Genomic DNA, 13778 nt, shown 5'->3' with positions numbered 1-13778 from the left:
TTGGTGGAGCGAGCTAGCCAGCCATCATTAGACATGATTCAACTAATCAAGAGCTATGCATCTTGGAATAAAAAAATGTCAGGCTGTCCAAATACACCTAAATGCTTAAAGGACCTATCGTATGCCCATTTTACCACAAGTTGATATGGTTCCTTGGGGTCTTAATGAAATGTCTGTAACATATTTTGGTCAAAATACCACAAGGATCATTATTAATGGCATCCTTTTTACCCTGCCAAACACAGCCATTCTGTCAGCGAGCTGTTTTGAGCGCTTATGCTAATGAGCCAGCTAACCCCTCCCCCCGCCCTCCTCTACGGTTTTGGGCTAATCATTCTAACCTTTTAGTTTTTAGCTACTCATTCTTACCAAGTTTAGTTTGGTAAAATATGGCGACTGGATACGAGATTGTTCAGACCCTGAACAAGAAGAGGCTCCCAAACAAGTTCGAGAATTTAGGGTACAACAGGACGTTTCTGAATGGTAAGTACACTTTGTCACTTCACTTGTTTTTACTTTGGCTAAGGTCATACGGTCTAGTCGGTGACGAGAACATCGCAATGCTAGATAATAGTGTGTGCATGTACGAGTATGTCACAAATACAGTGTGTTTATGTAAGTTACTGTTTGTGAAAAGTGTTTATGTAAATGCAAGTAACGGGAACGCCATTATGCCTGCTACACGAGTAAAGCTCCAGCTGGAAAGTAAAATGTTATCTGACAACAGTAATGGACCAAGCAGGTTGTAGTGGCTAAAGTTCCCTTCTTGTTATCAGGAATTCATTTACTTAACCACTCTAGACGGAAAGAACGAGTCTCTACGCGTGTTTAGTGCGTTTAACAACGGTAGAAAACAGTGTTTCGCTCCGTCCTTACTGAATACTGAACAATGAAATAAATGGCAGTTCTTATACATTCCATCAATGTCGAGCAGACTACGTCGTAGCTCACTACCACGCGCACTCCAAAGCAACTCTTATGTCCCATGCATATCTGGTTATTCTAAGCATTGCATGTACACTAATCATATATTAAACTGAAATGCAAAACTATAAAATACAATTATGCAATCATTATAATGAGCAATCACGAAATATGAATCTAAACAAAATAATATCTTAATCTGAGTCTAAATTACAATGTGGAAAATGGCACTAACACAGATTTAGAACATAACGTAACGTGTTTACCTCCGTTTATTAGCGTTCAAACATTGTTTTCTCATTATATCGTTGTATTTGTCAACTTGTGTCTGTAATTGTAACACAACATTCAAATACACTTCACCTGCAATGTTGTCACTTTTTAAAACCCTTTATCTATACAGGCGTAATTGTGCCAAGTGTGAGCAAATGCCTACAGAGCCTGAGAATGGATGCTGCAGGGAGATGCCACAGGTAAAATTATTTGTGAATGACATGGTAATTATGCAGTCATCTTGTTTTATATTCCATGATACTTACACTTTCAATATTCAAGGTAACAAGAAGACTACTGCAGCTTCCAAACCAACCAACGTGCATCATCCGGGACTTTTAGCTGTGTGATTGAATGTGTTCTCACTACAGAATGCATTCAACATCTATAGAGCAGACTATGGGCCTTATGTCTAAGGGGAATATAGCAGTAAGTTGTTTTGTTTTTTATGCATATGAGTCATCAGTGATTTCTGCAATACAAATATAACTGGGGAAGAAAATACAATAAATTCATCTTCCCTCTGTCTTACTTTGCTTACTGCTCATCTTGCATGTGTCAAGTGTTGACATGTTACATACCAAAACTGTTTCTATAGACTTGCTTCAAAGAATGCCACAGAGCTTTTTAAACATAGTTATTAAATGTACTGGCTAGTACATGGGTAATAAATACAAAAAAGACCAATTATAATAAAAACATTGATTACAAAATCACAATTTGTGCCATCAGTAGCCATACTGTTAACAAAGGAAGACTCAATAGATGTGTGTCACCATTTATTCTCTAAATACAATGTAAACTTTGCTCAGACGTTACAGGTATTTGGTGTACAGAAGCTTTGTTAGCAGGTCTTGGGGCTTTCTGGGACGGAGAATCTGGGTGGTCCTGCTCTTCTGCTCCAGATGGTGCTTTGGAGGATCTGTCTGACAGGCCACATGATGTAGCCTAGGACACTGTTCAGATGTTCTTCCTTAACCACAAGAGCAGCAATGTTATTCATGTTTTTTCCTGAATGTAATAAAAGGAAAATACTCCATACTGTAAATAAAATGTCATCTCACTGACCATTATCCTTGCACTGCAATGCATGAAACATGAACTAAAAGCCAATACATCTCTAGCATTTGAAGAAATGTTGTATTCCATTACACCTAATATCAGTTTCACAACACAGAAAAGTAGGTACAATAACATTGGCATACTACCAACCCGGCATTTTTCTCATAAATCATTATGAAATAATCATACAGTGAACAGTATTTTTAACTTGTGCTGTACTATACACAAAACCCTCAAATGCCCCACTTTGACAAACTGTTTTGGTAACTGCAGGTGAGTCTAAGCTGCTTATCAAGTCGTTTATGAATGATGCCTTTTTGGTGCGAGAATTCTCTAACCTTAACAACGGGAATCATACATTTTAGCGATACATTATTATCCGTTGGTTATCAACTAGTATTATTAGCTATGATACTGCCTTGAGCAATCTAATAGCTATCTAATAGCTAGCGAGCTGTTTACGGCCACAACCCACACAAAGTTCTAAATGCCCGTGATATGTTGTGCTGTTGGACGTGACAACAGACGCCAAAGAAACCTAGATGTACAATTGATACAATCGTGAATAATTGCTGTGTCTTCTCTCTGCAGCTAAACTCTCCTGAGCAAGCTAGAGTCCTAATAGCTAGCGAGCTGTATAGCTCTTTTCTATGGGCTTTAGCTACAACTCGTTAGCCCATATTGACACTCTTGCTTGCTCAGGAGATAAGACACAGCACTTATTCACGATTGTATCAATTAACCACCACTAAAATAACACGGTTCATAAATCGCTGTTTGAATTAGTCCCCCTACAACATGCTAACGTCGTTAACCACCACACTGAATGGGCAAGTAACAGAATTATTTTTAAAAATACTTACATTTCCCTCGCCTGAAGTTCATTCAGGGACATTGCCTTCAAATATGAATTCAATCCATTTCGCTTGTGTGACGACCCAGCTAACCTCGCCCACGGGCAGATGGGAATATTGGTTTTGTCCTTGTCTCTGCTCAGGTGCGCGTGATTGGCTGGAGGATATAAAGGCTACGATTTCAACATGGCGGTCTCTCTCCTCCTCGCGGCGTTTGTGCTTCCGTTGTGTTTTGTTTGTTGCTCCTATACTGATCCACACCACATTTTGGGTTATTCCTCTACACTGACTTACACCACACGTATTTAATGTTCCATTCCATTATTGTTAGTCTGTGTTAAACTCCTATTATTTATTAAATTCACTTATTATTGAAATCGTGCGTGGTCTCCCCATTTATGTTGCGTACCTTGAGCCGGTACGTCACATGTGGGGGCTCGTCCGTGCCTTAGCCTGTATTCTGGTATGTAACTGGATATTGCCACTTGTAGCCTGGTGGTAGTGCGTTAAATTGGTTGGAATATAGTTTTTCTCACAGGTGTAAATTACCTGTTGCAGCAAAGTTCAGATCGGGGAGTACCGCGCATATAGTGTTTATTTGGATGGTAATTTGGTTAAGATATAGGATTTGTTTGGTTTCGCTTGCTTTCTTTGTTTGGCCGTGGAGGAGGGAGCTGCATTTGGGATCCTGCAGTCTGCACGTTGTCTGGCTATAAGAGTAACCCGGCTGTGCAGGTTGGCAATTGGGCGCAGGTGTATCTGGTAAGTGGAGTGCAGGTGTAGAGCGCTTACCGCTGTTTGTTGTTTTTCTTTTTATTGTAGTTTGTTGTTTTTGGTGCGTCGGACGCGCTGGGGTTGCGTTGCAAGCAACTCAATTGTATGTGGACGCACTGAAGACGTCAGATTAGTAATATATAGGGTATTTTTTTTTTGGTGGGAGGTAGATGCGGGGAAGCTCTTTGTTCTTGTGTGGTAAATGGGGTTGGTTCGCCTGTGCCTGGTTTGCGGATTTTGCACTGCTGCGTTCATGGCAGATAATTGGATCAGTTGGGCATTTTCTTGTAAATAGAGAGGTATTGTAGAGAAAATTGAAATGCCTACCATAGAAGTAGAGGATTTTTTTACGTCTCCAACCGAAGATTTATTGGATAGTTTGACAAAAGAGCAATTGGGTCAGGTTGCGGTACACTACCAATTTGATATTCCGAAGGGTTTAAAAAAACAAGAACTCCAAGAATGTGTGAAATCAAAATTGGTAGATATGTCGGTAATTTCTAGTAAAATTACCGCCGAGACATCTGGTCCACCGACAGCGACGTCAACCCCTAATGCAGGTGAAAAGGTGGGGAGTCTGGAAAACCAGGTCGAGCTTAAAGCTTCAGCTCGAATACAAACGGTTGGAGGCCGCCGAGCAAGAGAAGGATCGCGCATTTCAGCGTGAGTTTGAACTGAAACGTTTAGAAGCAGAACAAAATAAACGTGAGTATGAAAGGGATCGTGAAGCCTCAGAAAGAGAAAATCGGCGTGAATTAGACCTCAAACGTTTAGAGGCCGAGGAAAAGAAGCGTGTGTATGAAAGGGAACGTGAATTGGAACAGTCAGCCGAAAGAGAGAAAGAACGTCTATTCGAGCTAGAAAAAATAAGACTACAGCAACAGCAGAAAGATAGTGATATGGAAATCCAAAAAGAGAAGCTGAGATTAATTGCTGAAGGGAAGATGCGGGTCGGTGATGATTTCCCTGCGCCGTCTGGCACTCACGGTGATCTTTCCAAAATGATTAGGTTTTTACCTAAATTTAATGAACGTGATCCCGATATCATCTTTTCGCTTTTTGAGGGTATCGCTGATGAGCATAGTTGGAGTGACACTCAGCACACACTGTTACTTCAAACTGTCTTTACCGGGAGAGCCCAAGATGCGTTTGTGGCGTTGTCGTTGACAGAGCGAAAACAGTACAGGTGCGTCAAAGAGGCTGTTCTGAGAGCATTCGAACAAGTTCCAGAGTATTATCGACAGCGGTTCAGAAACTGGAAAAGAGGTGAACGGCAAACTTATGCTGAAGTTGGTAGAGATCTTGTTGCGTTTTTTACCCGCTGGCTTCACTCAGTCGATGTGACCACCTTTGAGGAATTGTTCGAATTAATTACACTGGAACAATTTAAAAACATCGTCCCTGAGCGGCTTACTACTTTTATTAATGAACACACCGTTAAAACCGTTTCTGAGGCTGCAGTGCTCGCTGATGAGTATGAGTTAACTCATAAAAGTAGAGTCGGTGAACACTTTCGTAACCGTACATATACTCGAGATGAACCTCGATCACACTGGTTCAGTGGTAATTCAAATGCTCGGTATGATGGTAAACAAGATCCTAAACGTTTTAATGCCAATTCGGATAATCAATGCAGGTATTGCCTGGAGATGGGACACTGGAAACAGGATTGTCCCGTATTAAAAGATAAAAATGCGGGAAAGTCTAACTCTACCAGATATAGCTTATGCGCTGCCCCTGTGTGTCAGGTGAATTATGCGAAAGTGAAGGTGAAGTCACGGCTGGCAGAGGGTGCAGTCCCTGCTGGAGGTTCAGGTTGTGTGGTGCCTGATTGCCCTGCAGTGGAGCTGTGCAGCTCTGGTGCCAATGAACAGGTCGGGGGAGGTTATGGGCCTTTCATTACCAATGGTTTCATTTCACTTGTCGACGGTTCGAATAAGATACCCGTTAAAATATTACGGGACACTGGCGCTACCGAAAGTTTTGTGGCGGAGACCGCTTTGCCATTTTCTGTTAATTCTAGTATTGGAAAGAGTGTTTTGATTAGGGGAATTGGTATGCACACTATGTCCGTTCCGCTGCATAAAATCAGGTTGAATTCCGATCTTGTGCAAGGGGAGGTGGTTGTGGCAGTTCGCCCTGTATTGCCAGTGCCAGGGGTTGATGTCATCTTGGGTAATCATCTAGCCAGAGATAAAGTGTGGCCCAGTGGGCCAGCCCCACCGATCGTAACCATCAAGCCTATGGAGGCTATTAGGCCGGACGATTGCGTTATAGAATTCCCTGATGTTTTCACGGCCTGTGTCGTGACTCGTGCAAGGAGTCGCACACAGACAGTGAAGGGTGCGTCAGATTTGTCAAAAGCTAGCAATAAGATGGTGCAATTGCCGATATTGCCAAATTCCTTTGATCGGGATGACTTTATTGCTGCGCAGATAGAAGACAATGGATTGGCAGAGTTTTTCGTTGGAGCTCTGTCGGGAGAAAAGATTCCGAGTGCAGAGAGGGGATACTTTAATAGTGACGGGTTGTTGGTGTGGAAATTTGTGTCTGTAAATAACGATATGAGTGAAACAGTGATGCAGATTGTTGTGCCGAAAAAGTACAGAGATCAGGTGTTGGGGAAGGGGCTGGGCACTTCGGGGTGCGTAAAACATACAGCCGGCTATTGCAACATTTCTATTGGCCGCGCTTGAAGCGAGACGTGGCAGGGTTCATAAAGACGTGTCATACGTGTCAGGTAGCTGGAAAGCCGAACCAGTCCATTAAACCCGCGCCGTTGCATCCAATTCCAGCCGTGGGCCAGCCTTTCGAGCGCTTGTTGATCGATTGTGTGGGTCCATTGCCTCCATCGAAGTCTGGTGCGGTTCACATGTTGACAGTGATGTGTCAGACGACGAGATATCCCGCTGCATACCCGTTACGAAGTATCAACACTAAGTCAATTGTCAAAGCTCTCTCGCAATTTATTTCAGTATTTGGTATCCCAAAAGTAATACAATCGGATAGAGGCAGCAATTTTACGTCTAAGATGTTTGCCGAAGTTTTAAAACATCTTTCGAATAAGCCACAGTTTGAGCAGTGCTTATCACCCTCAGAGCCAAGGTGCTCTTGAGCGTTTTCATCTCACACTCAAATCATTGTTGCGTGCATACTGTTCTGAGCTCCAGCGCGACTGGGAGGATGGCCTACCATGGTTGCTTTTGGCTGCTCGGGAAGTGTCGCAAGACAGTCTTGGTTTTAGTCCAAACGAGTTGGTATTCGCGCATAAAGTCCGGGTCCGCTGTCACTGTTAAAGATGGCTTACAAGAATCTGAGCCTCCGGTAAATCTTATTGATTATATCGATGGTTTTCGTCGCAGATTGTTTTTAGCGTGGCAGTGTGCCGCGAAAAATCTGGGTAGATCTCAAGCACGGATGAAAAAAGTGTTTGACCGAAAAGCAGAGCCTAGGCTCTTTAGTCCAGGTGACCAGGTTTTAGCTTTGTTGCCCATACCTGGCTCACCGTTTCGTGCGCGATTTACCGGTCCTCATGTTGTTGTCCGTCAAGTGGCAGAGCTTGATTATTTGATTGCCACACCAAAACGGAGAAAAGCAACTCAGCTTTGTCATGTCAATTTATTAAAACGGTATTACACTCAGTCCTCCAGGGCTGACGTGTCTGGTAAAAAGGTTGATGCTGTTGTTCTAGCTGTTGCCGGTGGCGTGGTTTCAGACTCTCCTCCGGTGGCAGAGGAGGTGGAGGATGAAGGCGGCCCCGATGACAGTATTTTGTTACCACGGTTAAAAAATTCTGAGATGCTTCAAAATCTGAATGGCCTAGTAAGTCATATGCCTGCTAGCCAGAGGGATGTGTTAAAGTCTTTGATTTTTTCCTTTTCTTCTTTGTTCTCCGATACTCCGACATGTACGAATCTGATTGAGCACGATATTGATGTGGGAGACGCTGCGCCCATTAAACAACGGTTTTATCGTGTTCCGTTAGTCAAGCAAAAAATCCTGGAGGGTGAGGTCCAGTACTTGCTGGACAATGGCCTGGCTAAACCATCTTATTCGAGCTGGGGTTCACCATGCTTGTTGGTGGCTAAACCAGACTCGACATTCAGATTTTGCACCGATTACCGCAAAGTAAACCAAGTGACTAAGGCCGACTCTTTCCCGCTGCCTCGAATAGAGGATTGTGTGGACCGCGTGGGGTCTGCTAGATTTGTCACAAAGTGCGACCTTCTAAAAGGTTACTATCAAATACCGTTAACGCCGCGGGCGCAAGAGATCGCTGCCTTTGTTACACCATCAGGTCTCTACTCCTATAATGTCATGTCATTTGGTTTAAGAAATGCCCCTTCCAGCTTTCAGAGGCTTATGAATCATGTAATATCTGGCCTTGAGGGTTGCGCTGTGTACCTAGACGATGTTGTTATTTATAGTGATACGTGGGAGTGTCACTTGTTGCGTCTGTCTGCTTTGTTCGAAAGGTTTGCCAAAGCCAATTTGACAGTAAATTTGGCAAAGTGCGAATTTGCGCGGGCCACAGTGGTCTATTTGGGGAAGGTAGTCGGGCAGGGAGAAGTGCGGCCGGTACGAGCCAAAGTGACGGCCATTGATGGTTTTCCTCGTCCTTCAACAAAAAAGGAATTGATGAGATTTCTGGGCATGATAGGTTATTATCGGAGTTTTTGTTTAAACTTTTCTACCGTGGTAGCGTCCTCACCAACTTATTAAAAGGAAAGACTCAATTTAATTGGACACCGGAGTGTCAACAGGCATTCGACAATGCCAAACTGTTACTGAGCACTGCACCGGTCCTGGCGGCTCCTCGGCTTGACCGTCCGTTTAAAATCCAGGTGGACGCGAGCCAGGTTGGGGCGGGTGCAGTGTTGTTGCAAGTAGATGACCAAGGACTTGACCGTCCCGTTTGTTACTTTTCAAGAAAGTTCAACAAATACCAGTTCAACTACTCAACCATTGAGAAAGAAGCGTTGGCATTGGTGTGGGCGCTTCTACATTTTGATGTGTATGTGGGGGGTGGTGCCCACCCAGTGGTCGTCTTCTCAGATCATAATCCACTGACATTTTTGCATTCATTACAGAACCCAAATCAACGCTTGATGCGTTGGGCTTTGTTTTTACAGCCGTACCATTTACAAATTTACCAACATTCGAGGGGTGGATAATGTAATGGCCGATGCGCTGTCTCGCGCCCCGGGTGTGGTTGGGTAAGTTGTTTGCCTGTCTCATTTCTCTTTTCTCCATATCTGTCCCTTATCATCTTAAACTGCTTTTCTAAGTACTAGAATTGCTGATGGTCAGGAGGTGGAGTGGCAGGAGAGGGAGAGGTGGTGATGGGGTGAATGGGCCCAGTGTGAGTGTTGTATGGTGTGTCAGAGTGGATATGACAGATCGGTTGAGGATGGTGAGTGTTTTGTCATATTTGTTGGGTTTTTTGGGAGTTTTATTGGAATGTTTTTGGATGTATACTAAATGACAGAATCCCATCTCGGTGGGCTTCTGTTTTAAGGGGGGGATATGTGACGACCCAGCTAACCCCGCCCACGGGCAGATGGGAATATTGGTTTTGTCCTTGTCTCTGCTCAGGTGCGCGTGATTGGCTGGAGGATATAAAGGCTACGATTTCAACATGGCGGTCTCTCTCCTCCTCGCGGCGTTTGTGCTTCCGTTGTGTTTTGTTTGTTGCTCCTATACTGATCCACACCACATTTTGGGTTATTCCTCTACACTGACTTACACCACACGTATTTAATGTTCCATTCCATTATTGTTAGTCTGTGTTAAACTCCTATTATTTATTAAATTCACTTATTATTGAAATCGTGCGTGGTCTCCCCATTTATGTTGCGTACCTTGAGCCGGTACGTCACACTTGTGTCTTCTGAGGCTGGAACGTGATGTAGAGATCTGGCCAGCCCACCACAGCGCATCTTGAGTACTTAGTTTGCTTTATGCTGCTAGCTAGCTAGCTATTCAAAGAATATCCGAGCTTTGCAATAATGGCTTGCGCTCTGGCAAATATGTAATGAGTGTGGGGGGTGGGCCAAGGCCATGTAGGGAACCTCCCAATGTCTTGTGACAGGCCAATAAAACGGGAATCTCATTCGCAGACTCAATCATGACGTTTCTGACCATAACAAAGATCCAGGAACCATAACAAAGATCGCCAATGGTTTTTTTTCCAGCGTTTTTGGGTTGGTAGACACGCCAGATACCCAAATGAACGTGTAGAAGCACTAAAAAAGTGGAATTTTCATAATATGGCCCCTTTAAAAAAAATCGAAGCAAAAAAAAGTCAAACAAACAACTTTTCGCACCCCCTACTGTTCTGGCGGAGAATTGCTTTGCGACACCCACCAACCGACTGAGAACTTCGAAAGGTTCACGACTCTGTCGAAGCGCCTGCGTGGCCACACAGTAACACAATCGTAGAAGCATATCTCGGCCTTAACGCAGTTGTAGAATCATATCTCGGCCTTAACGCAGTTGTAGAAGCATATCTCGGCCTTTAGTAGACCTGTGTACAACACAAACTGAACATCGGGAGGCTATCTCCGCATAACGTGGTAGTCGAAGTAACAATCTCTTGATGATTGGTAATTAAAATATATACATACAGTATATAGAGCTCCTGCCCAGCTTACTTGTGCAACAGTAGCATTATCCTCTCCTTCAGTGAGGCAAAAGGATCTATGACTATCTAGCATTTAAAAGCTCAATGAAATTACCCCTGTTCAGACCAAAGGCTGATTTATCGTGCCCACGAAATGCCACTTGTTGCTCTCCCATGTACAACACCCCACTGCCTCTTCATTATCAAACGTTTTTAGTTACCTGGCTTTTGTGCTTTTAGACGCTTATGGCAACTGCTTGATCGGTCAATCCTTACATGGTCTTGGTGCTGGGTGTGAGGCAGCGCTACCTGTGCCTACCCATCGGGAGAAAAAGGCTGTGAAGCGTCATGCTGCAGACCACTCTGCAGTGGCTCATAAAAAGGAAAAGTCCACACTTGGCTTAGAGCAGCAGGTGGAACCTGTTCAGTCATCAGCTCTGATTCTACTACACTTGTCAGCAGCCTTTGACACAGTGAACCATGACATCCTCCTTATACCTATATATAGGTAAGGCTGCAGAAAGGTGAGTGCTGGAGAGAGCGTTGCACACACATAGGTGACAGTATTAAGAAGATGATGGAGGTGTTTAAAATGAGAAGTATTCCCGTCCTAGTGGAGGGAGAACATGTGGCCAGCTCTGTGACAGAAAACAGAGATGTTGAAGGCTGCATCTGCAAAGGCCCATAACTCAGCTAACTTTGTGGAGGCGTGGGGGGCACACACAGGCACTTATGAGGCAGTGAATGGCAGTGAGAAACAAACTGAGTTTGGATAAAGATAAAGAACTTAAACATGCTTCATTAAGTACTGCTCACACTTCAGGCCAGGATGAAGTATGTTACATTATGCTGAAATACATATCTGATGGAGATTATTTTGCCAGTCGAACCATCCTCCTCACAGTGCGTGGGGTCAATGTACACACACACGTCTTCTTCCAGGCTGATTCTTAACATCTCCTGTCACATTAAACTTCTTAATTATTGCCATGATAGTGGAAGTGGATATTTTCAACTGTTAAGATATTTTCTTATATCAATTTCCTGATTTGTGCAGCTCAACAACTTCTCGTCACACATCATCGCTGTGTTCATGGATCTTTCCCATAGTGGTGAATGGGAATTTGGCCTGTGTCACCTCATATTTATACCAGAGTGAAACAGGAAGTCATGGTTGACCACTTAAGAGGTTCTAATCAAACAGGTGAACTTAAAAATGTAAAACATGACTGGAAATATACTTCAGTTAGATTTCTAGGGGTGCCAATAATTGTGGCACACATGTTTTGGAGAAAAATATTGATTTAAATGTCAAAATTAGTTTTTTCTTTCAATAATTTGACTTCAATGAAAAGGTAAGATTTTTGTGAATATTCTGAGTGAAAGACCAAGAGGATAAAAAGCAAAGAATTGTTGTCTTTGTTTCATAGCTTGTTTTGCTCATATTCAAGGCCAATAATTCTGGAGGGCACTGTACATATCATCAAAAAAATAAATACTAAGATATTAATTTATACTAATTGATGGTTGCATGGTTGTTCATGAAACATGACCTGTTGTACCTCATTTGATAGCTACTGTATATCAATGTTCACTGTTTATGTTATTAGAGCTCCCCTTATGATGTTATCTAAGCACTAGCTTTTAGTCTTTGCTGCAGTGCAATATTGAATATGTTTGTGGATAATTTTGTAAAAGGTAAGTCTTGCACAGTCGCTAGCTGTATGGCATCAGGTGAAAGAGCTTAAACTATTTGTACTGCTTTGATACTGCTGATATAAATCTCGGCATCTGTGTGTGTGTGTGTGCTGAGCAAGCTATTTTAGGCCCCTCCCATACTTTTGTGTCTGTGGAAATTGCTGCCTTGGTCATTCAGAATTAATGTCATTTTGGCTTCGGGTCTAACATTAGTCAGTCTAAGTGTAACAGCTCGTGCTTCACACACTGAATTGCTCCATGTTTACCAGATAAAAAGACTACACTCCACGGTTGCTGGGTTGTTGCAATGGTGAAAGGGTCCTCTTTTTTTTTAATAATAATTTTATAATAATATTTAAATACATTTTACTACAGCAGCCCCGCCCTGAACCCCGTGAGCATCAGGTTTCTCCTTTTCACAAATGAGGAGTCGATACGTCAAAAACGCTATTACCATTGCAAGTTTAATGCTCTAGCAGGTTTGATACCCACACAAGCCTCGATACGGAGCTCCGCCTGAAAGTGCTTCACGTTCTCAACACAAGCTTGGAAGCCTCAGTGTCAAGGGTAACACCACTAGATCATCCTGTTCGACCCTAGATCCAATGGTTTCATGGTGAGTCGGTTTTTAAAATATGTTTCCACACGTGCGTGGTTCTTTCTCCTCTCGTGAATTTCTTCTGTCGTTTTTTCTTTTTGTGTTCACTCTTGGACAATTGCTAAGTGTAATATCCTCTGTATTATTAAAGGATGGGCGGACAGCGATGTAACCTTTATGTTGGTTTACTGAACACGTGTTGGATCATTACAGGGCATGGCAGTAATCTACATGCAGTTGCACTGTAGCGTGATTCACTCTGCAATGTACTTAGTTACTTATGCTGCCACCTAGGAGACATTCCAAACCAGACAGAGATAACATTCCCCAACTAATACACTAAAAGTATCCATACGATTTCCCCGCCAAGACTTATACAATTGCAATGTTTAAAGTGTGATTTTTTTTACTTAAGTTGGGTCTCGTGACGTGTCGAGAGTTTATGTGTGGTAGACTACTGCCCAAAGTGACCGGGATAAGATCACATTGAAGTAACCTGATAACTGAGCACGTGCGTGGTTTAAGCGCCTAGAGACAATTGTATTGTTATGGCGCTACATAAATAAAATTGAATTGAATTGAGCGAGCCAAGTAGGCTACACAGATGTCAAAAAGTTACTGAAAGGCTTCCATGACATTGTAGTCGTGCTTTTAGACGCTTATGGCAACTGCTTGATCGGTTCGTTAAAACATGGAGCAACTCCGTGTGAAAAGCAGGAGCAGTCACACTGGTTGGCGTGATTGGAGCACAACCTGAAAGTGAAACTAATTCTGATTGGCTATAGCAGCTACTGCCGCACACAATGAGCCTTTGTTTAAGAGTTAGCGATTAACAGGTTTTTGTTTTCAGATGCTACAACTTGCTCTGAGATAAACGTTTGCGCGCATCACCCTGATCGAAATGCCGATTTGTATTGCATGTGTTGTATTTATAAGAACTCAAGGACAAATAGGAAGAGCAGATCTTCCCAAT

Source organism: Clupea harengus, chromosome 4 (genome assembly GCF_900700415.2).
Source record: "Clupea harengus chromosome 4, Ch_v2.0.2, whole genome shotgun sequence".
In the NCBI taxonomy this organism is placed as follows: domain Eukaryota; kingdom Metazoa; phylum Chordata; class Actinopteri; order Clupeiformes; family Clupeidae; genus Clupea; species Clupea harengus.
This window is presented reverse-complemented; position numbering follows the sequence as displayed.